The 23526-nt window shown below is 41.9% G+C and overlaps 1 protein-coding gene across 1 annotated transcript in view; it reads right to left on the bottom strand.

Annotated features, from left to right (window-relative positions):
* The window catches only part of LOC110496545 (zinc finger protein 704), a 98154-nt gene that overhangs the window by 60544 nt on the left and 14084 nt on the right, over positions 1-23526 (bottom strand). The window lies entirely within an intron of this gene.

The raw sequence follows: 23526 nt of genomic DNA, 5'->3' as shown, positions 1-23526 counted from the left end.
GCTGTAGTGCTGACTGAGACTAACACACTCCATTGTTTACTTGAGGCAGGAAAAAGCAGCAAGCTACAGCTAAAGCTGACTGGGAGGAAGCAATCAATCATCACTGGTTGGTGTATAAAAGCATATTTGTACACATTTGTTGTTAACCTTTTGCTGTTTTTAATGTGGTTTTAAAAAATATGAGCGTTTAGGAGCCAGGCAGGTAGTATTGATAGTGTTAATCTGATTATGTAGTAATAATATATTTATCATATGGCAAATAAAAGTTGAACTTGCACTTGAGGGTTTGGTTTGAAGGCAAGGAAGAAAAACCAGAGGTGGCCCACATAACACTACACGTTAGTCCCCTGAAGAGGGTTGGGGGGGGGGGGTGACAGTTCCAGCTGTCACACTACCGCCCTGAAAGAAACAGCTGACCAAACGACTAGCAGATAGGAGACTCACGGCCCGCTCTGAACCCCCTGCAAGCTGTTGTTGTTACAGGCAGGAGGAAACAGGAAGGTGTCTCTGTTTGTGTGCACGTGTGGCGTGTGTGAGGAGGAGCATCATCAGTCTTAAGGAAAACTGAACTTGAGACCATGGTGGCTGAAACGGTATGCATTAACCCTTCCCTGTCTCTACCCTTCTGTCTGACTGTAGATCTAGCTAAATGACTAACTTGTCTGGTTTGGCTGTAGGTCGAGCTAAATGACTAATGTGTCTGCAGCACAACAAAGGGATGTGGTAGAATGAATCAGATCCCCAACAATACAATACCCCACACAGCTATCTTATTTTGGCCATTATGGTAGGAGGCGGAAAGCAATTACTGTTGTACAAAATGTATTGAACAGCGGAGTCGTCCTCCATTCCCGCTAAGACCCTGATGGAGTGTATGCTAGGGGCTGTGGTTAGCAATTACAGTGCCTTCAAAATGTTCCACATTTTGTTGTATTACACCCTGAACTCAAAACAAATTAAATAAATATGTCCACCCATCAACACACAATACCCCATAATGACTGAGTGAATACATGTTTTTAGAAATGTGTGCAAATGTATTGAAAAGGAAGTACAGAAATCTAATTTACATAAGTATTCCCACCCGAGTCAATACTTTGTAGAAGCACCTTTGGTAGTGATTACAGCTGTGAGTCTCTGTGTACGTCTAAGAGGTTTCCACACCTGGATTCTTCAACATTTGCCCATTATTCTTTTCAAAATTGAAGCTCCGTTTCAAGCTCTGTCAAATTGGTTTTTGATCATTGCTATACAACAATTTGCAGTTCTTTCCACAGACATGTGCCTTGTTGCAATTGTCAATAAAGTTTGTATTGTGGAGTAACTACAATGTTATTGATCCATCCTCAGATTTCTCCAGCCATTGAAGTCTCTAAATGTTTTAAAGTCAGCATTGGCCTCATGGTGAATTGGTAATCCTGAACTTATTTAGGGTTGCCATAAAGATGTTGCATACTTATTGACTCAAGACATTTCAGCTTTTCACTTAATTCATTTGTAAAAGAAAAAATGTAAACATAATTCCACTATGGGGTAGTGCGTAGACCAGTGACAAACATTTAATCAATTTGAAATTCAGGCTGTAACACAACAAAATTTGTGAATACTTCCTGAAGGCACTGTATATGGGGTGTAAGGTTGAGCAGTCAATTTTTAAAGGCTGTTTTCTTCCCATGGTTTCAAATCAAAATGGTTGCTAATGCAAGTGTAAACAAGATAACAGCCAACTTACAACAAGAAGTGAGAGAGGAGGAGGAGGAGGAGGGAAAGATTCTGTCATCTTCAGCGCTCTGTTAGCCTTTTATTATTAGGTCTAAGTGTGTAGATGCTGGCAAGCAAACATAGGATTCTGTCCCTTTTAAAATGTATGTTTGGAAGCTTCTTGGCTCTCGAAGTAGATATTTGGTCTAATGCCTGGCCTGTATTGTTGTGGCTGTCCTCCACTGCTTGTTTTGATTGGACGCCACAGAGGCCCACCAGGCCTTAATCAAACATCTTATTGGATTCGGAGGTAAAAAGACACTGAGCGTGGTTTTTCTGAGTGGGAGGACTACGCAGTGTACTTAAAGCAAAGGAACTACATGTGGTCCTACGCTCAGTAGAGAGGGGCAATAGTAACACCATTGGTGTGTGTTCAATCCCCACAGGGATCATACACACAAGTCACTTTGGATAAAAGTGTCATCCTTCCTCAATAGGTCGTTATTAATAAAACGTCACAATAGCGTTTCATTTGGCTGCTGGGGGGCAGGGAGACCCCAGCTCCGCTAAAATCATTGACAACTACGTGCCGTTTTCAAGATATTGTTAAATAAATGCTATAGACAACTATTTGGTTTTAATATCACCTCTTGAAGAGCATAGTCTACACATTTCCAATTATTCCACATATACAGTGGGGCAAAAAAGTATTTAGTCAGCCACCAATTGTGCAAGTTCTCCCACTTAAAAAGATGAGAGAGGCCTGTAATTGTCATCATAGGTACACTTCAACTATGACAGACAAAATTAGAAAAAAAAATCCAGAAAATCACATTGTAGGATTTTTAATGAATTTATTTGCAAATTATGGTGGAAAATAAGTATTTGGTCAATAACAAAAGTTTATCTCAATACTTTGTTATATACCCTTTGTTGGCAATGACAGACGTGAAGACTTAAAGAAAACGTTTGACAAGGTTTTCACACACTATTGCTGGTATTTTGTCCCATTCCTCCATGCAGATCTCCTCTAGAGCAGTGATGTTTTGGGGCTGTTGCTGGGCAACACGGACTTTCAACTCCCTCCAAAGATTTTCTATGAGGTTGAGATCTGGAGACTGGCTAGGCCACTACAAGACCTTGAAATGCTTCTTATGAAGCCACTCCTTCATTGCACGGGCGGTGTGTTTGGGATCATTGTCATGCTGAAAGACCCAGCCACGTTTCATCTTCAATGCCCTTGCTGATGGAAGGAGGTTTTCACTCAAAATCTCACGATACATGGCCCATTCATTCTTTCCTTTACACGGATCAGTTGTCCTGGTCCCTTTGCAGAAAAACAGCCCCAAAACATGATGTTTCCACCCCCATGCTTCACAGTAGGTATGGTGTTCTTTGGATGCAACTCAGAATTCTTTGTCCTCCAAACACTCCAAAAAGTTCTATTTTGGTTTCATCTGAACATATGACATTCTACCAATCTTCTTCTGGATCATCCAAATGCTCTCTAGCAAACTTCAGACGGGCCTGGACATGTACTGGCTTAAGCGGGGGGACACGTCTGGCACTGCAGGATTTGAGTCCCTGGCGGCGTAGTGTGTTACTGATGGTAGGCTTTGTTACTTTGGTCCCAGCTCTCTGCAGGTTATTCACTAGGTCCCCCCCGTGTGGTTCTGGGATTTTTGATCACCGTTCTTGACCCCGCGGGGTGAGATCTTGCGTGGAGCCCCAGATCGAGGGAGATTATAAGTGGTCTTGTATGTCTTCCATTTCCTAATAATTGCTCCCACAGTTGATTTCTTCAACCAAGCTGCTTACCTATTGCAGATTCAGTCTTCCCAGCCTGGTGCAGGTCTACAATTTTGTTTCTGGTGTGCTTTGACAGCTCTTTGGTCTTGGCCATAGTGGAGTTTGGAGTGTGACTGTTTGAGGTTGTGGACGGGTGTCTTTTATACTGATAACAAGTTCAAACAGGTGCCAGGAATCGTGATTAAACATTATTTAAAAACAATGTTGAACAGGGGATAATGTTAGCTAACTTTGCTAGGTAGGCCTACATTGGTTAGAGAAAAAAAAGTCTACTTTGTTCAGTCAACTGTACCACGTTTCTACCGTTAGCTTGCAAAGTAAACGTTATCAGCTAACAAACAGTAACGTTACATCGGCAAATGGGCCCTTCTGCTGCTTGACTGGCAGAGTCCACAAAGGATGGGAAATTAACCTTAAAACACTCATACTTGTTGTGCAAGTGCGCCGACAGCTGGCCGCCTCGCTTCGCGTTCCTAAGAAACTATGCAGTATTTAGTTTTTTACATGTTATTTCTTACATTAGTACCCCAGGTAATCTTAGGTTTTATTACATACATTCGGTAGGAACTACTGGATATAAGAGCAACGTCAACTCACCATCATTACGACCAGGAATATGACTTTCCCGAAGCGGATCCTCTGTTTTGCCCACCACCCGGGACAATGGATCGGATCCCAGCCAGCGAACAAAACAACGTCGCCGTAAAAGGGGCAGACGAAGCGGTCTTCTGGTCAGGCTTCGGAGACGGGCACATCGCGCACCGCTCCCGAGCATACTACTCGCCAATGTCCAGTCTCTTGACAACAAGGTTGATGAAATCCGGTCAAGGGTAGCATTCCAGAGAGACATAAGAGACTGTAAAGTTCTTTGCTTCACGGAAACATGGCTCACTCGAGACACGCTATCGGAGTCGGTACAGCCAGATGGTTCCTTCACGCATTGCGCCGACAGAAACAAGCATCTTTCTGGTAAGAAGAGGGGCGGGGGGGTATGCCTTATGATTAACGAGACGTGGTGTGATCATAACAACATACAGGAACTCAAGTTCTTCTGTTCACCTGACATAGAATTCCTCACAATCAAATGTCGACCGCATTATCTACCAAGAGAATTCTCTTCGATTATAATCACAGCTGCATATATTCCCCCCCAAGCAGACACATCGACGGCCATGAACAAACTTTATTTGACTATGTAAACTGGAAACCACATATCCTGAGGCTGCATGCATTGTAGCTGGTGATTTTAACAAGGCTAATCTAAAAACAAGCCTCCCTACATTCTATCAGCATATTGATTGTGCTACCAGGGCTCGTAAAACCCTGGATCATTGTTATTCTAACTTCCGCGACACATATAAGGCCCTCCCCCGCCCTCCTTTTGAAAAAGCTGACCACGACTACATTTTGTTGCTCCCAGCCTATAGACAGAGACTAAAACAGGAAGCACCCGCGCTCAGGTCTGTTCAACGCTGGTCCGACCAATCAGATACCACGCTTCAAGATTGAAGCAATCACGTGGATTGGGAAATGTTACGCACTGCGTCAAATAACAAATACGCTGATTCGGTGAGCGAGTTTATTAGCAAGTGCATCAGCGATGTCGTACCAACAGCAACTATTAAAACATTCCCAAACCAGAAACCGTGGATTGATGGCAGCATTTCAATTTAATTTTCAGTTTCGTGCGAACCACTGCTTTTAACCACGGCAAGGTGACCGGAAACATGACCGAATACAAACAGTGTAGCTATTCCCTCCGCAAGGCAATCAAACAAGCTAAGCGTCAGTAAAGAGACAAAGTAGAGTCACAATTCAATGGCTCAGACACAAGAGGTATGTGGCAGGGTCTACAGTCAATCACGGATCACAAAAAGAAAACCAGCCCCGTCACGGACCAGGATGTCTTGCTCCAAGACAGACTAAACAACTTCTTTGCTCCCTTTGAGGACAATACAGTGCCACTGACACGGCCCGCTACCAAAACCTGTGGACTCTCCTTCACTGCAGCCAACGTGAGTAAAACATTTAAACGTGTTAACCCTCGCAAGGCTGCAGGCACAGACGGCATCCCTAGCCGTGTCCTCAGAGCATGCGCAGACCAGCTGGCTGGTGTGTTTACGGGCATATTCAATCAATCCTTTTCCCAGTCTGCTGTTCCCACATGCTTCAAGAGGGCCACCATTGTTCCTGTTCCCAAGAAATCTAAGGTAACTGAGCTAAACGACTACCTCTAAACGACTACAAACTGAATTGGTCAACCCACACAGACAGCGTGGTGAAGAAGGCGCAGCATCTGCTAACCATGTGTATGTGACAAATCAAATTTGATTTGATTTTGTATACTTTACTTTTATATCACTCAAATATTCAATTAATGGTGGACAATAGAGAGATATCAAGAGGCTACCCTTACATATCTAAAATGACATGATCAATTGATGGTTACTGATCATAAAAGTTTACTTGCTGGACTATAACTTTGATGATAGAGCTAAAATGTGTCCAATTTTTGCATGTAATAATCATATTTGTTTGTTCCGACTATGCTCTGCGAGAGGTGACGAGATTACAACTACGATAAACAAGTTAATATTTAACATTCCCTTAATGCAACCGCTGTCAGATTTTTTTTTTTTACTTTGGGGAAAAAGCATAATCTGAGAACGGCGCTCAGGGGAATCGCAATTCCACAATAAATGCTTGTTTTGTTCGATAATGTCCATCATTTCTGTCCATTTATGTCCACTAGTTATATTACAGGTGGAAGAAACTTGTCAAACTAAGTATAGAATGTAACGAGAGCTACCTCTCAAGTGAAAGCATGTGACTGAGAACGAGGCTGTAGGCAGACCCCTTAGTCAAACAGCTCCCCTCCGGCCCCCTTCACAGTAGAAGCCTGAAACAACGTTCTAAAGACGGTTGACATCTAGTGGAAGTCTTAGGAAGTGCAAAATAACCCATATCCCACTGTGTATTCGATAGGGGTGAGTTCAAAAACTACAAACCTCAGATTTCCCACTCTGTTTTGATTTTTTCTCGGGTTTTTGAATTTTGGATATAAATATGAACTTTACCGAACAAAACATACATGTATTGTGTAACATGAAGTCCTATGAGTGTCATCTGATGAAGCTCATCAAAATGTTAGTGATTAATTTTCTCTCTATTTGTGGTTTTTGTGACTCCTCTCTTTGGCTGGAAAAATGGCTGGGTTTTTCTGTGAGTTGGTGGTGACCTAACATAATCGTTTGTGGAGCTTTCGCTGTAAAGCATTTTTGAAATCAGACACTGTGGCTGGATTAACGAGAATTGTATCTTTAAAATGGTGCCTAATACATGTATGTTTGAGAAATTTGATTTATGTGATTTCTGTTGATTTGTATTTGGCGCCCTGCAATTTCATTGGCTGTTGGCGAGGGAGGTTAAAAACGGCACATAGTTGTCAATGGTTTGTGGAGCTGTGGGTCTCCATGCCCCCCAGCAGCCAAATCGAATTCTCTGCACAGTATTGTGAAGCTTTATTGATAACAGAGCTGTTGGCTATAGGAACACTGAATTTCTCTGCACGAGTAAAATGCTGAGCGAGAAATAAGATTGTGTGAAGTGGTTGTTGTTGGCATGGGAACATGAGTTGAAAGCTCCAATCATGCGATCACGTTACATTCAAACATAATTATTCATACAAGGCAATGATTATCTTCTTCTTTAGAATTAAAATGACATACTGCTGCCATGCTAAATACACTAGACTATCTCCGGTGGCCGAGTGTTTCTATCCCTAAGGACACAGGCAGCATTGTCTAGTGTACAAACCACTAATTGGCTATTCACTTCTTATTATGGTGTGTATTCAATGACAGTATAAAGAATAACAGCTTTTTGGACGTGAAAATCGGCTACTGAAGTTGACGCCTGATACCTGGGGGAGGAGGTGGTGGGGTTAGAGGGGCTTGCAGCTGCCTGTGTGGGTGAAAACAATCTCATCTAAGAATCTGCACGAGGGTATGGTCCCCACCACAAGCATTTTAAGTGCTTTTGTTCTTGTTTGTGAACTATAATTTTGTATCCTCATTTACATATTTCCAACTCTTACAGTCAATGTACTTTTTGCATCCTGAAAACGTTGCAGCTGATTGTTGTCGTCAGATACACGGCTACTCGGCCTTAAAAATACTTTGGCAATCATACACTCTGTTTGGGCCACGAGCCACGTTCTGTTATCCAGATGCTTGTCATTCTATGGCAATAAGCCATTCTGACTCTCTTTCTGGAGAGGCTGATGTGGAGAAGGACAGCATAAATTGCTCCATTTCTTTTTTGAAATATGATTGAGAGAGTCTGTGGGAGTTCTTCCAGAAACACAGTCATCTTAAATTTCTCTCATTTCTACTTCCTCCTCCTGGTGAAAACTGCACTGCCGAAGCCTGTTTCTGTATTCATTAAGTGTTTCAGAGTAGGAGTGTCCATGTCATCTTACTATTGTATCTAAAAGGCAAAACTGGTCCTTGATCCGCACTCATACTCTATGAGACTTTGTGAGTACAGGCCCTGGAGTAGGTTTAGGTTAGACCTAGTGTTAGGGAGCAAGTTGTTGCAGGTCTCAATCAAGAATGGAATTACTACAATATTGATGTATGAGGGACTTCACATCAAATATGCAAATATTACTTTGGATCACATAACAAATGTCATGAGGAAAACTTTCAAGTGTGTGTGTGTGTGTGTGTGGGGGGGGGGGGGGGGGGGGGGGGGGGGGGCAAGGCATCTGGCATTGCAGTCAGGGGGTTCCATATCTCATTTTGGCATGTTGTGGTGGAGGAGAGTGACAATTGACAAAACACATTGCATGTGTGCGTGTGTGCTTCCCTCCAAAGTATCCCTACAGCCTTGTCCCGAAGCCCATTATGCTAAACTGTGATAAGATAGATGAGCGTCAGCGCACCATTAAAATCAGGGACTGTTATGACACCCTCATGTGGCGCTCTTAATTCATACATCTCCATTTTAATTAATAAAGGCTTTCATTGTGACAGAGATCAATCATTTCAATTCACCCACTACGCCACACACACACACAACCATGTAGTAAATTGATGGGTGTAATTAGAGAGAAGTACATGTTACGCAGGTTTCGTTTTAATAGGACACACACGTCAACAAAGCCTAATGCCCACCCAATGCCATAATGCCTTTGCCCCTGACCAGGACATGACTAGAAGGTTGTCAGTGATACCCCTCCCTCTCTGTTAATGTTAGTGGGGTATGAAGACATCAATATATTGCTAACATCTCATTATAGCCTCACTAACTACTACTAACACACTAACTACTCATTTGCCATTAAGCTGAATGATGGGCCTGCTCAATGGAACCACTTAAATCCATAGATTGAGCACAGCTGGTAGTGATAGCTGTAATTATCTTAAGGTAAATATTAGACTGCCCCAACTAAATATTCATTAAGATCACAAGATGAAAGTGATTGTTTTCATCCCAGCTAAAGACTAATCTAGCCTGGTCCCAGATCAGTTTGGTTTGATGACAACCATAGGAGTTGGCTGTAGCACTAACAAATCTAGGACCAGCTAAAGAGGGGTCATATTGAGAAACTCCACCACCTCATTAGTGAGCCTTTGTGAACTTTGTGACACTGTCTGTCTGAAACTTTATTGGTCAACTAGAATAATTTATTGGTTACAGAGGATGAACATAATGCAAAATCGGTCAATATAATCAATGAGCGGTTTCCGCGGCTAGACTAGCAGTGTGGCGATCAGTCGTAGAGGTGCTATGGATTAGCTTCAAAATACCAAATCCCTTCCAGAACAACACTGAACATGAACACTGCCTTAAGAGCATTGAATAGTAGTTTGGACAATGCATTATATTAAAGTGTGTGTTTGTACGTGTGTGTGTGTGTAGCATAGAGAAGACCATGGGATTCTAACAATATGGATCCATTTAAAATAGCAAGATGGGTTCTTCAAGCATCACGGATTGATTCCTTCATGGATTTACCATCTTTACAGTCTTCCAAACCCACGCTACAGGCATATTGGTCTCGCCACTCCTGACAGCCATAAAAACTGTTCAAACTCTGGAAGAAGCCTGCTACACTCTTATTTATGATATCAATGAATGTAAATAAACCTTTTTGTTGTTGGCTGCTGAATGAATGTCCCCAGTTATAAGTTAACTCCTACCATTTACAAATCTTTAGTAATCAGAATGCGGTCAGACTTCTCAGTTCCTATGCTTCCTGGCTGATGTTTTGGTCACTTTTGAATGCTGGCGGTGCTTTCACTCTAGTGGTAGCATGAGACGGAGTCCACAACCCACACAAGTGGCTCAGGTAGTGCAGCTCATCCAGGATGGAACATCAATGCGAGCTGTGGCAAGAAGGTTTGCTGTGTCTGTCAGCGTAGTGTCCAGAGCATGGAGGTGCTACCAGGAGACAGGCCAGTACATCAGGAGACGTGGAGGAGGTCGTAGGAGGGCAACAACCCAGCAGCAGGACCGCTACCTCCGCCTTTGTGCAAGGAGGAGCAGGAGGAGCACTGCCAGAGCCCTGCAAAAGGACCTCCAGCAGACCACAAATGTGCATGTGTCTGCTCAAACTGTCAGAAACAGACTCCATGAGGGTGGTATGAGGGCCTGACGTCCACAGGTGGGGGTTGTGCTTACAGCCCAACACCGTGCAGGACGTTTGGCATTTGCCAGAGAACACCAAGATTGGCAAATTCTGTGCTCTTCACAGATGAAAGCAGGTTCACACTGAGCACATGTGACAGACGTGACAGAGTCTGGAGACGCCGTGCAGAACATTCTGCTGCCTGCAACATCCTCCAGCATGACCGGTTTGGGGTGCATTTCTTTGGGGGGCCGCACAGCCCTCCATGTGCTCGCCAGAGGTAGCGTGACTGCCATTAGGTACCGAGATGAGATCCTCAGACCCCTTGTGAGACCATATGCTGGTGCGGTTGGCCCTGGGTTCCTCCTAATGCAAGACAATGCTAGACCTCATGTGGCTGGAGTGTGTCAGCAGTTCCTGCAAGAGGAAGGCATTGATGAGCACATCTGGGACATCATGTCTCGCTCCATCCACCAACGCCACGTTGCACCACAGACTGTCCAGGAGTTGGCGGATGCTTTAGTCCAGGTCTGGGAGGAGATCCCTCAGGAGACCATCCGCCACCTCATCAGGAGCATGCCCGGGCGTTGTAGGGAGGTCATACAGGCACGTGGCGGCCACACACACTACTGAGCCTCATTTTGACTTGTTTTAAGGACATTACATCAAAGTTGGATCAGCCTGTAGTGTGGTTTTCCACTTTAATTTTGAGTGTGACTCCAAATCCAGACCTCCATGGGTTGATAAATTTGATTTCCATTGATAATTTGTGTGATTTTGTTGTCAGCACATTCAACTATGTAAAGAAAAAAGTATTTAATAAGAATATTTCATTCATTCAGATCTAGGATGCGTTATTTTAGTGTTCCCTTTATTTTTTTGAGCAGTGTATATATATATATATAAAACTCTTACAGATTTTCCACGTGGGTGAGGATATTGGAAATGTAATCAAAGCCTATTGGATGATAAAAACAAGTTAACTAGGACAGAAGAAATTAGAAGGCTTTTTACTCCACAACATAGGTACAGCAGATTACCTTATTGTATGGGACACTTTTAAAATGTGCCTTTAGAGGTCACGCAATTCAGTTCTCATCTATAAATCAAAAGCAATTTAGGTCAAATGAGACCATATTAACAAAGGAAATTGAAGGACTAACAGAACAGATAGATAGCAATAAAAACTCTACCATAGAGGCACAGAGTAAGTTAGAGGAAACACAAAAAGAAACAGGAACTTATTCAAGAAATATCCAGTGTAATACATGATAAAAATAAAATGAACTGGATGGAATATGGGGAAAGAAATGCACCAAATTATTTTTTAATCTTCAACATGGAAATTCTACCAAAAATAATTTACTGAGGCTTGTTAGTTACAAATGGGGTCACCCATGATTCACCAAACTATATTTTGAAAGAGGAAGTACTTTAAGCATATGTTTTAGTTTCAGTCTCCTCCATCTCCACTAACCAAAGCTAATTGTATGGATTTTTTTCCTATTAATAATGTAAAATTAACATCTGTACAGAATGACTCATGCGAAGGCCAAATTACAGAGGAGGAACTTCTTCTGTGCAATTAAAGCCTTTAATTAAGGCTGGGAAAACTACAGGGCTGGATGGCGTACCAGTGGATGTATACCAAACTTTTTTTGATAGACTCAGAGGACTGTTATTAGCATGCTTTAACCAATCCTATATAAATGATAGATTATAAGACACTAACAAGGTCTGATTTTATTACTCCTGAAACAGGATACAAGTAGTAAATATAAAGATCCAGTCCATTTAAAATAAATTGGAGACCTTTTACACTTCAGTGTTGTGATGGAAAAATTCTAGCAAAATGTACAGCGCATTGTATTAAAAACGGTAGTGTTGGATACTATTCATCCCAATCAGTCAGGTTGTTTTTTTTACATGGATGATACATTGAAGATAATACAAGACAAGCACTGGCAACAATAGAACAATATGAAACATCTGGGAAACCAGGCCTGGTATTCATAGTTGACTTTGATAAGGCCTTTGTTTATTTATAAATATCTATTATTTATTATTGCCATCGAAATGTTAGCTGTTAAAATCTGATCCAACAATAATATTAAAGGAGTAGAAATCCGGGCTTAAAAACAAAAAGGTGTCATGGTACACTGATGATTCATGTTTTCTTTAAATACACTACTTGGATCCACAGCCTCAGAGGATCTAAATACTTTTTCTAACCTCTGGATTAAAAACAAATGATGATAAATGTACTATATTATGTATTGGATCACAAAAAAATACTACTTTTACATTACCGTGTAGTTTATTAATAAAATGGTCTGACGGTGATGTGGACATAGTCGGTATACAGTAGGGAGAACAAGTATTTGATAACCTGCAAACTCGGCAGTGTTTCCTACTTACAAAGCATGTAGAGGTCTGTCATTTTTATCATCGGTACACTTCAACTGTGAGAGACGGAATCTAAAACAAAAATCCAGAAAATCACATTGCATGATTTTTAAGTAAATCATTTGCATTTTATTGCATGACATAAGTATTTGATCACCTACCAACGAGTAAGAATTCCGGCTCTCACAGACCTGTTAGTTTTTCTTTAAGAAGCCCTCCTGTTCTCCACTCATTACCTGTATTAACTGCACCTGTTTGAACTCGTTACCTGAATAAAAGACACCTGTCCACACACTCAATCAAACAGACTCCAACCTCTCCACAATGGCCAAGACCAGGGAGCTGTGTAAGGACATCGGGGATAAAATTGTAGACCTGCACACGGATGGGATGGGCTACAGGACAATAGGCAAGCAGCTTGGTGAGAAGGCAACAACTGTTGGCGCAATTATTAGAAAATGGAAGAAGTTCAAGATGACGGTCAATCACCCTTGGTCTGGGGCTCCATGTAAGATCTCACCTTGTGGGGCATCAGTGATCATGAGGAAGGTGAGGGATCAGCCCAGAACTACACGGCAGGACCTGGTCAATGACCTGAAGAGAGCTGGGACCACAGTCTCAAAGAAAACCATTAGTAACACACTACGCCGTCATGGATTAAAATCCTGCAGCGCACGCAAGGTCCCCCTGCTCAAGCCAGCGCATGTCCAGGCCCGTCTGACGTTTGCCAATGACCATCTGGATGATCCAGGGGAGGAATGGGAGAAGGTCATGTGGTCTAATGAGACAAAAATAGAGCTTTTTGGTCTAAACTCCACTCACCGTGTTTGGAGGAAGAAGAAGGATGAGTTAAACCCCAAGAACACCATCCTAACCGTGGAGGTGGAAACATCATTCTTTGGGGATGCTTTTCTGCAAAGGGGACAGGACGACTGCACCGTATTGAGGGGAGGACGGATGGGGCCATGTATCGCGCGATCTTGGCCAATAACCTCCTTCCCTCAGTAAGAGCATTGAAGATGGGTCATGGCTGGGTCTTTCAGCATGACAACGACCCGAAACACACAGCTAGGGCAACTACTAAGGAGTGGCTCCGTAAGAAGCATCTCAAGGTCCTGGAGTGACCTAGCCAGTCTCCAGACCTGAACCCAATAGAAAATCTTTGGAGGGAGCTGAATGTCCGTATTGCCCAGCGACAGCCCCGAAACCTGAAGGATCTGGAGAAGGTCTGTATGGAGGAGTGGGCCAAAATCCCTGCTGCAGTGTGTGCAAACCTGGTCAAGAACTACAGGAAACGTATGATCTCTGTAATTGCAAACAAAGGTTTCTATACCAAATATTAAGTTATGCTTTTCTGATGTATCAAATACTTATGTCATGCAATAAAATGCTAATTAATTACTTTAAAATCATACAATGTGATTTTCTGGATTTTTGTTTTAGATTCCGTCTCTCACAGTTGAAGTGTACCTATGATAACAATTACAGACCTCTACATGCTTTGTAAGTAGGAAAACCTGCAAAATCGGCAGTGCATCAAATACTTGTTCTCCCCACTGTACATATCCCGAAATAAATTAATGATCTCACACCAACACATTTTAATAGAAAGGTAGCAAAAATAGATAACATCTAAAGGAAAATAACTGTCTATTTGTGGAAAAATCACCCTGATTAAATCTTTAGTCATATCACAGTTTACCTATTTGCTTATGGTCTTACCTACACCTAGCGACCCGTTTTTAAAATTATATGATCAAAAAAGATTACATTTTATTTGGAATGCAAACCAGACAAAATTAAAAGGGCCTATTTATATAATGAATATGAATTTCGAGGGAAGAAATTATTTCGTATTAAAGCATTAGACCTCTCACTGAAGGTGTCAGTCATACAAAGGTTATACTTAAATCCAAACTGGTTCTCTAGCAAATTAGTAAGAATGTCTCACCCCATGTTCAAGAATGGCCTTTTCCCCTTTATTCAGATTAAAACATCTCACTTACATAAAAAAAGGTATAATCTTTGTAAATTCTATCATAAATAGGACTGGTGGAGTTGTCACACGTGTAGCTAACACAAATATATGGAAATGTCTGTTCTACCCAAAATTACAACTAATTGCAGCATTACCACAAAAATGGCAAGTGGAAGGGGGAAAAAGTAAGGAACTTGTCTATCGGCCCTAGATTAAAGACCAAAATTGGTTGAAGAAAACTGTGATAAATAAAAAATTATACCAGTTTAATTGAAAGACCAAAAAATTGACAGCTGTGTCATATCAATTGCAAAATAGTTGGGAAGAGATTTTCGATGTACCCATTCCATGGCACATGGTTTATGAATTGACACGCAAAACGACGCTGGATTCAAAACTTCCAATTTCAATTAATTAACTAAATTCTTGCAACTAATAGAACGTTATATACGGTTGAAGTCAGAGGTTTACATACAACTTAGCCAAATACATTTAAACTCAGTTTTTCACAATTCCTGACATTAATCCTAGTAAAAATTCCCTGTTTTAGGTCAGTTAGGATCACCACTTTATTTTAAGAATGTGAAATGTCAGAATAATATTAGAGAAAATGATTTATTTCAGCTTTTATTTCTTTCATCACATTCCCAGTGGGTCAGAAGTTTACATACACGCAATTAGTATTTGGTAACACTGCCTTTAAATTGTTTAACTTAGGTCAAATGTTTCGGGTAGCCTTCCACAAGTTTCCCACAATAAGTTGGGTGAATTTTGGCCCATTCCTCCTGACAGAGCTGGTGTAACTGAGTCAGGTTTGAAGGCCTCCTTGCTCGCACACGCTTTTTCAGTTCTGCCCACAACATTTCTATAGGATTGAGGTCAGGGCTTTGTGATGGCCACTCCAATACCTTGACTTTGTTGTCCTTAAGCCATTTCCTACAACTTTGGAAGTATGCTTTGGGTCATTGTCCATTTGGAAGACCCATTTGCGACCGGGCTTTAACTTCCTGACTGATGTGTTGAGATGTTGCTTCAATATACCTACATAATTGTCCTGCCTCATGATGCCATCTATTTTCTGAAGTGCACCAGTCCCTCTTGCAGCAAAGCACCCCTACAACATGATGCTGCCACCCCTGTGCTTCACGGTTGGGATGGTGTTCTTCTGCTTACAAGCACCCACCTTTTCCTCCAAACATAACAATGGTGATTATGGCCAAACAGTTTTATTTGGTTTCATCAGACCAAAGGACATTTCTCCAAAAAGTATGATGTTTGTCCCCATGTGCAGTTGCAAACCGTAGTCTGGCTTTATTATGGCGGTTTTGGAGCAGTGGCTTCTTCCTTGCTAAGCGGCCTTTCAGGTTATGTCAATATAGAACTCGTTTTACTGTGGATGTAGATACTTTTGTTCCTGTTTCCTCCAGCATCTTCACAAAGTCCTTTGCTGTTGTTCTGGGATTGATTTGCACTTTTCGCACCAAAGTACGTTCATCTCTAGGAGACAGAAAATGTCTCCTTCCTGAGTGGTATGATGGCCGCGTGGTCCCTTGAGGTCTACAATTTTTTCTCTGAGGTCTTGGCTGATTTCTTTAGATTTTCCCATGACGTCAAGCAAAGGGGCACTCAGTTTGAAGGTAGGCCTTGACATACATCCACAAGAACACCTCCAACTGACTCAAATGATGTCAATTAGCCTATCAGAAGCTTCTAAAGTCATGACAATTTTCTGGAATTGTTCAAGCTGTTTAAAGGCAGTCATCTTAGTGTATGTAAACTTCTGACCCACTGGAATTGTGATACAGTGAATTATAAGTGAAATAATCTGTCTGTAAACAATTGTTGGAGAAATTACATATCATGCACAAAGTAAAATGTCCTAACCGACTTGCCAAAACTATAGTTTGTTAACAAGAAATGTGTGGCTTGGTTGAAAAACGATTTAATGACCTTAAGTGTATGTAAACTTCCAACTTCAACTGTATATGGGGGATACAACCTTCCCAGCTCTGCAGATTTATCTGCGAAGAGGCAGAGTCATTAGATCATTTATTTTTGGTCACAGGTCCAGGAATGGCTTTAGAATTGCAACATTTACCTGGAGCTAATGCTGCAGATAGCAATACTGGGTGATTTGAAAAGTCATAGTCAAATCGATCAATAGTATACTTTTAGCAAAAATGCTATTTTAATTTACAATCTGTAGAACTATGAGAATAGAAAGGTTCAGAACTTTTGTGAAGCATCACAGCACAGTTGAAAAATATATGTCAAATAGAAATCCAATATGGATGGTGTTAAGAGATAGGAAGGGTTGAATGGAGCTGAAGGGTGGGACAAATAACAACACAATAAATGTAAAACATACGGGGTCTGTAAAATAGGTCAAGAAATTTTGTGAAATAGTACAGTTAAAAATATATGGCAAATATAAATTAAACTGGATGGACATCAGAAACAGATGGGAGAGGTGGAGGTTAGATAAGGCCAGGACTAACATTTTGGATAGATATATATCTATATCCCCCAAAATATATGGGGGATTGGAAAAGATCCAGACAATTACATTGATGGAAGCTACAATCTATCTATCTTCAATATTAAAGCTGATCTACCCCCTGAAATTATAATCTTTAGTAATGCTCACAACCATTCTAGATGTAACTGAATACATTATCCAGGTATTTATGTTGTCATGGCGATAAATTATTAATACAGACACTTCTAGAACAGACGTTGTCAAGGGGACAAAAAAATGCTGACAGATGTAACCTTTAGTCCCTTCCCACTGACTTATTTACGGCCCTTATGAGTGTGTGTGTGTGTGTGTGTGTGTGTGTGTGTGTGTGTGTGTGTGTGTGTGTGTGTGTGGGCTACAATATAAATCCACAGTAAGTTGATCCCAGCCCAACATACAAACAGCACAGCTGGGGGTTTGGCAACTCAAGCGCCACCTGCTCAAGGCTTTATATTGTATACTGACTGGCCTGAATGCCATAACGCATGTCAACCCTCACACCTACTAAACTCACCACATTTAATTCAACTGCCAATTTGCATATAAACTCCAATGCATGGCAATGTAATTCCCAACACAACACCATTACAGGTAGTCAGTCGCTCTCTCTCATGGCCTTCACGTTCCGTTGTGGAGTGTTGGAATGATTCTACAATGAAAACAGTTCCATTGTTCCTGAATGAAATATGTTTTTATGATTCATTGGCGGTTTTCTGGCAGACGAGATCTTTCTTCTTGACCAAAACCAACCGTCAGATTACTACATATATTAAAGCTTTGTTTTATTGTGTAGCCTGGTGGTTGAAGGGAGAACCAGGACAGGTATGACAACACCCATGAAAGAGGGGAAAACAAGTCAGAAATTGAATAGATTGTACATCAAAAAGTTGTCATCTCAGTGCTGTGTGTCAGTGCATACAGTCAGCTGCTTACAATCAACTGCTTACTAGTTGTTATTTTGCCTGCTAATTTCTCTAAAATATGAATATGTCAGTAGTGCATATGAGTAGCATGGTAAGTGTGCTGCCTGCTAGCTAGCTGTTGAAACATAACATACAGCAGTAGCTGAAGAAGAGACTGTCAATCAGCACGCACACGCTCTCTGTCAATCAGCACGCACACACACCTCCTAATAAAGGGGGAACATTCATTATGTGGGACGACTGGCATTATGTTGCTGTATTTCTAGCAGAATGTTACTGCCAGAGCCAATCAGATACGGCGTATAGAATATTTCAATCATTGCTCAGTAAAGTTTGAGAAAGTCAGAAGGACTTGAGAAAGTCAGAACCTCTCCATGTCCAATCAGATAAGAGGGTAGTGGCGCAGGCCAGGGCTGGACTAGTGAAGAGACTATTTTTCTTTCCCTCTCTCCCCTTCTCTCCCTCTGGGAAGTTAGCTAGATGTGAACTGGGGCTGGCTGGAAGACTTCCACCCTGGCAGTACTCGGGTGCTCTGCTGAAAGGAGAGGAGCGCCTTCCATTCAGATGGCAATAACACGGTCAACCATCATCCACTCTCTGGAGCAAATTGTTTGTTTTTTTGGCAAAAGCTAGCCCGAGTGGCCGTGCTCTGCTGCTGAGAAACCATATTGTTCCGATGCTACATTGAGCCGCCTGCCCACCACACAAACCTCACACACAAACACAACCTCCCTCCATCTCAACATTCATCCACCCAACCCCCTTTGCAGTTTGCACATATCCGGCAACTGCATCAGTGCCAGAAGAAGAGAAAGAAATGAAATCCTGTAGTAAAAAACAACGAAGGGGAGATTAACAAAAAGAAAAGTCAAAACAGACGATAATGTCCCTGAAGTCTGTCTTTTTTCAGGAGGAAAGAAGAGTTTTGGCCGTTGTCCCTGGCTGAGAGCTGGCTATGCTACAGCGCTGGGCCTGTAGTGTGGATGGAACACATGGCTGCTGGTGAAACACTCAGAACACAATGCAGTAGAATTCCAGAACACACACACACACACCACACAGAGAGAGAAGAAACAGATTGGTTTGGACTTAGAAACAAGTGATTTGAAGTTAGGCCGATACACTCATCGAAACATTAATCTTTTACTACTAGCCTACATGTTCATGTTCAGCACATGCCAGCATTTAGCAAAAGTCCAAAAGGGTTATTTTACTGATGTATATTCATCAGGCGTTCAATAACAAAACATTTGTCGAACTAAAAAGTCAAAGCCGGTTGTGAGCAGAAAAACTGCAGGTTATTTTGAGAAACTTCTGTGAAAAAACTGGTCCTTCATGCAAATCATTTGTCTTGCATTATTGAAAACTAAAGATCTCGGTCAAGGTCAGACCTGGGTTCAAATACCTCATCTGTAATTAATTAAGCTTGCATGTTGCAATGGAACCAATAGAAGTCACAAAACTGCAAAGTCAGTCCATTTTGCCTCCAGGCAGACTCGAGCAAATACCAAAAATATATGGAAGATTTCAAATAGTATTTGAACCCAAGTCAGGAGGTCAGGCCTTGAACCTGAAGATCACTGGCTGACTGCTGTTTCAATAATATGCAGTCACTCTTCTTTTCACCCCAGACTATACTCCACTTCCCCTGTTAGCAATTAGTCTCCAGAAGGCTATTTGTCAAATTTAGAGTTTCGATCTGTTTCCACCAGTCCTTTACCCAGCTCGCGTTACAATTGGCAGTTTCCTGCAATAGGGAAAACATAAGGCCCTCAAAAGAATAGCAAGACTAAACAACTGCTAAAAAAAACCATCCACATCCACAGAAAGGAAAAGTGCCTCCCGAGTGTCGCAGAGGTCTAAGGCGTCACTACAGACCTGGGTTCGATCCAGGGCTGTCGCTGCCTGCCGCGACCAGGAGACCCATGAGGCAGCGCACAATTGGCCCAGGTTAGGGGAGGGTTTGGCTGGCCAAGATGTACTTGTCCCATCGCGCTCTCGCGGCTCCTGTGGCGGGCCGGGTGCATGCATGCTGACACGGTTGCCAGTTGGACGGTGTTTCCACTGACACATTGGTGGGGCTAATCAGCCGTACCAGTGAATGTCCAGGAGGTGAGCTTCTCGCCTCTACCACGTGTTGAGATTTCAGAGTACAAACCACTTTGGGCATGAGCTGCAGCTCAACGCCTTTCTGGTCTGATATGTTCATTCTTAACCCATCGTTTTATACGGTTCATTCAAAAGGGGCGGTTCACCAGGCTGATACTTTCTCTGACCTCACTCAGGGAGCAGTGACTACTTCCTTGTACAAAACGTTAGAGAAACAATTTCCTCTTATAGTTTCTAAGATGACATCCTCTCTTAACAAAAACACATTTCATACACAACTGAGAGGATGGAAACTTCGTACATGTAGTGTGTCTACTTTAAGTTAATGTATTTCCTTTATAACATTTTCAATGACATCACAAAAAATAATGGAAATTACATTATTGTTCTTTAGATCGCCTCTGACCATGCAACATGTAAAGTGTTGATCCTATGTTTCATGAGCTGAAATAAAATATCCCAGGAAAAAAGTTGTGTTAGAAATATTGTTCCTGTTTTCGCTTTAGAGCGTGTTAAGAGTTTCGGCGGAAAAATGTCTGTGTAGACAAAGGCACATTCCTGTGTGAACATTGGAGGGATGTTCTCTCCTTGATTTACAACAGGGTGTGAGCGGTCAACCCCCCACCAGCTCCCTTCTCCCTCCTCTGCGGGTGAGGGGGTCTGGCCGAAGTCATCCACTGCAAAGCTGATCCGACCCATCTGGATCCTCGAGGGACAGTCATGACAATGCCCATTGCACACTGCCTCAAAACTTGAGATATCTGTGGCATTATGTTGTGTGATAAAGCTGCACATTTTAGAGTGGCCTTTTGTCCCCAGCACAAGGTGCACCTGTGTAATGGTCATACTGTTTAATCAGCTTCTTGATATACCACACCTGTCAGGCATATGGATTATCTAGGCAAATGAGAAAAGCTCACTCACAGCAATGTAAACAAATTTGTGCACATTTTAGAGAAACACATTTTCTGGGATATTTTATTTCAGCTCATGAAACATAGGATCAACACTTTACATGTTGCATTTATATTTTTGTTCAGTGTACATTCAGAGCCTTTGGGGGAAGAGAGTAATACAGAGTTTGATTTGAAGCATACCTAAATATAAACAAGAACTGAAAGCTAAATCCTCCTTTATGAGCAGTTCCACATTTTAAGATGTGAGACACAGCAGTTTTAATGAAACATCTCATATATAACTGTATCTCGGGGCACTGGTTGCAGTCAGGAGGGAAAATAGGTCAATCATCATATAGTAGACTTACTAGAGCATTGATTTTAGGAGTGAGATATGAGATTGGACAGAAGACTTGTGGTGTAATGGTGTAAATGATTTGCAAAGCTATTCGATATAATAATGAGACGTCCAGTGGGGCTCAGTTGGTAGAGCACGGAGTAGCACCGCCAGGGTTGTGGGGTTGATTCTCACAAGGGACCCGTATGAAAAAGTATGAACATGTATGCACTCACTGTAAGTTGCTCTACATAGGAACGTCTGCTAAATGACTACAAACATTTAGATGTACAGAACAGCCGTATGTGTGTAAATGAAAAAGGTACCCAGACTGTCAGAGCCCTTTGGGCGTAGTAAACATAACCAACACCATACATGTTTTTCTGTACTTTACAGTCATTTAACCCCCAGATAGTGTCTCCACTACAGTACTCACACAAGTCTTTACTCCACTGAGTAAACATTGCATCAGTTCCCTTGTAAATCACAACTTTGAAAGAAACGCAATTAAAAGCCTCAAGGTCATATTCCTCTGGGGAGTTGATTCTAAAAAAAAAAAAATCCTCAGGCAATCTCTCCCCCTCTTTCCATCTCTCTCGGTCCCTCTCTCGCAATCTTGCTCCCGCCTTCTCTTTCTCTCTCCATTTCTTGCTCTCAGTCCCCCCTCCATCCTTCCCTCTAGTCTCCAATACAGGATAAACATTACTAACGGTTACTTTGTGGTGGTGGCAGAACCATTTATTCCCGCAGAAAGCATTCAGCGTTTGCAGCAGAAATTGGTCACAGGTGTGCAGCCGTGTGCAATGGATCTTAATCTGAAGGCAATAATGGTCCTGCGCTGAGGAGAGGTCACGGAGGGAGCCAGGCGAAAGGAACAGGAACTTGAAGCTGTTCCTACTGAAGCCCCAGTCAGAATGGTATCTCTCCACTCCACGTTCATTCATTTCAGTCTGAGAGGGATTAAGCTATTAGACAGAGAGCTGGAGACAATGTAGCCTAGCCTACACCCCAGTAAGAGGAGGAGACAATATCTTCTTTTGAGTGATGAATTGAAACCTGCTTGGGATTGGGGGCAAAGTCATATTCTAGAATGCCCCTCACAAAGGAACGAGTTGGCTGCTGGACTTCAGGGTACCGAACTTGTAGAAAATAACATGAATATGAGAGAATTTAACCATTACAGTTTCACAACAAACCTATCATATCATTTCATTTATAGACACTATCTGTTCCCATCTGAGACTGTTGAAACATAACACCCCATGCACTGTGGGAAGAGGAGACCACAGCACAGAAACCAACCAGGCTAGATCGGTTTACACGTTTAAAGCAAGTTGACATAGCCTAGAAAGCCAAATTACCCAAAACATTGTGTTCAATTACGAGGCGCTTTTCCTTTCAGAGCCTTTTAGACTGTTCAAGGGCATTCTGGCTCTGAACTACAAGGGAGGATTCTGCTCTCACCATCTATCTACTGAACACTAAGGTTCTTATTTCAATTGTTACAAAAAACCACCAATAACGTCATCAAATCTAAACAGTGTCAGGTCTAGTTATTTTTCGTCTAGGCTGCAGAATGATTTTCTAAAATTGGTAGGACTGTTTCTCTTGTCCATAAAAATACTCAGATATCAGTTATATTAGCCTACCTTTTAAAAATGAATTTTATAGCTGTATCAAGTGTGGGCCAGTCATTTCATCTTGATCATCTGGGAAAGAGCATGTGTGATATTCTTTCTTCCAGTAGGCTACTTTCTCTCAGTTTCAGACTGGTAAAAAAAGGAAGTGGCGGGATTTTACTTAGTTGCTGCAGCACAGCCTGCCTTAGTTAAAAATTCTCGTCCTCGCCTGTTTGGCGCGTTCTCGTCCTCGCCTGTTTGGCGCGTTCTCGTCCTCGCCTGTTTGGCGCGTTCTCGTCTTCGCCTGTTTGGCATGTTCTTTGGATTCAGGACGAATGATAAAGATGAGCCTGCAGACCTGACCCAAGTCACTTAAAGAATATGATAAATGATTATCAAGGAGAAGGATGGACAGACTACAAACCTCCATCAACATTTACAAGTCCATCATCCTACAGAGTTCACTACCCTGAGGCAGAAATGGTGAACATGCTAGTGTTCCTTGGCAGAAACCTTTGACATAAGACATGGTAAAAACAACTAGATCTAATGTTGTAAATGTAACCTATATTCAAATCCAGAAGCATCTTATTCGA

The sequence above is a fragment of the Oncorhynchus mykiss genome, chromosome 18, assembly GCF_013265735.2.
Source record: "Oncorhynchus mykiss isolate Arlee chromosome 18, USDA_OmykA_1.1, whole genome shotgun sequence".
In the NCBI taxonomy this organism is placed as follows: domain Eukaryota; kingdom Metazoa; phylum Chordata; class Actinopteri; order Salmoniformes; family Salmonidae; genus Oncorhynchus; species Oncorhynchus mykiss.
The sequence above is the reverse complement of the archived record's forward strand: the minus strand, read 5'-3'. Positions and strand labels throughout refer to the sequence as shown.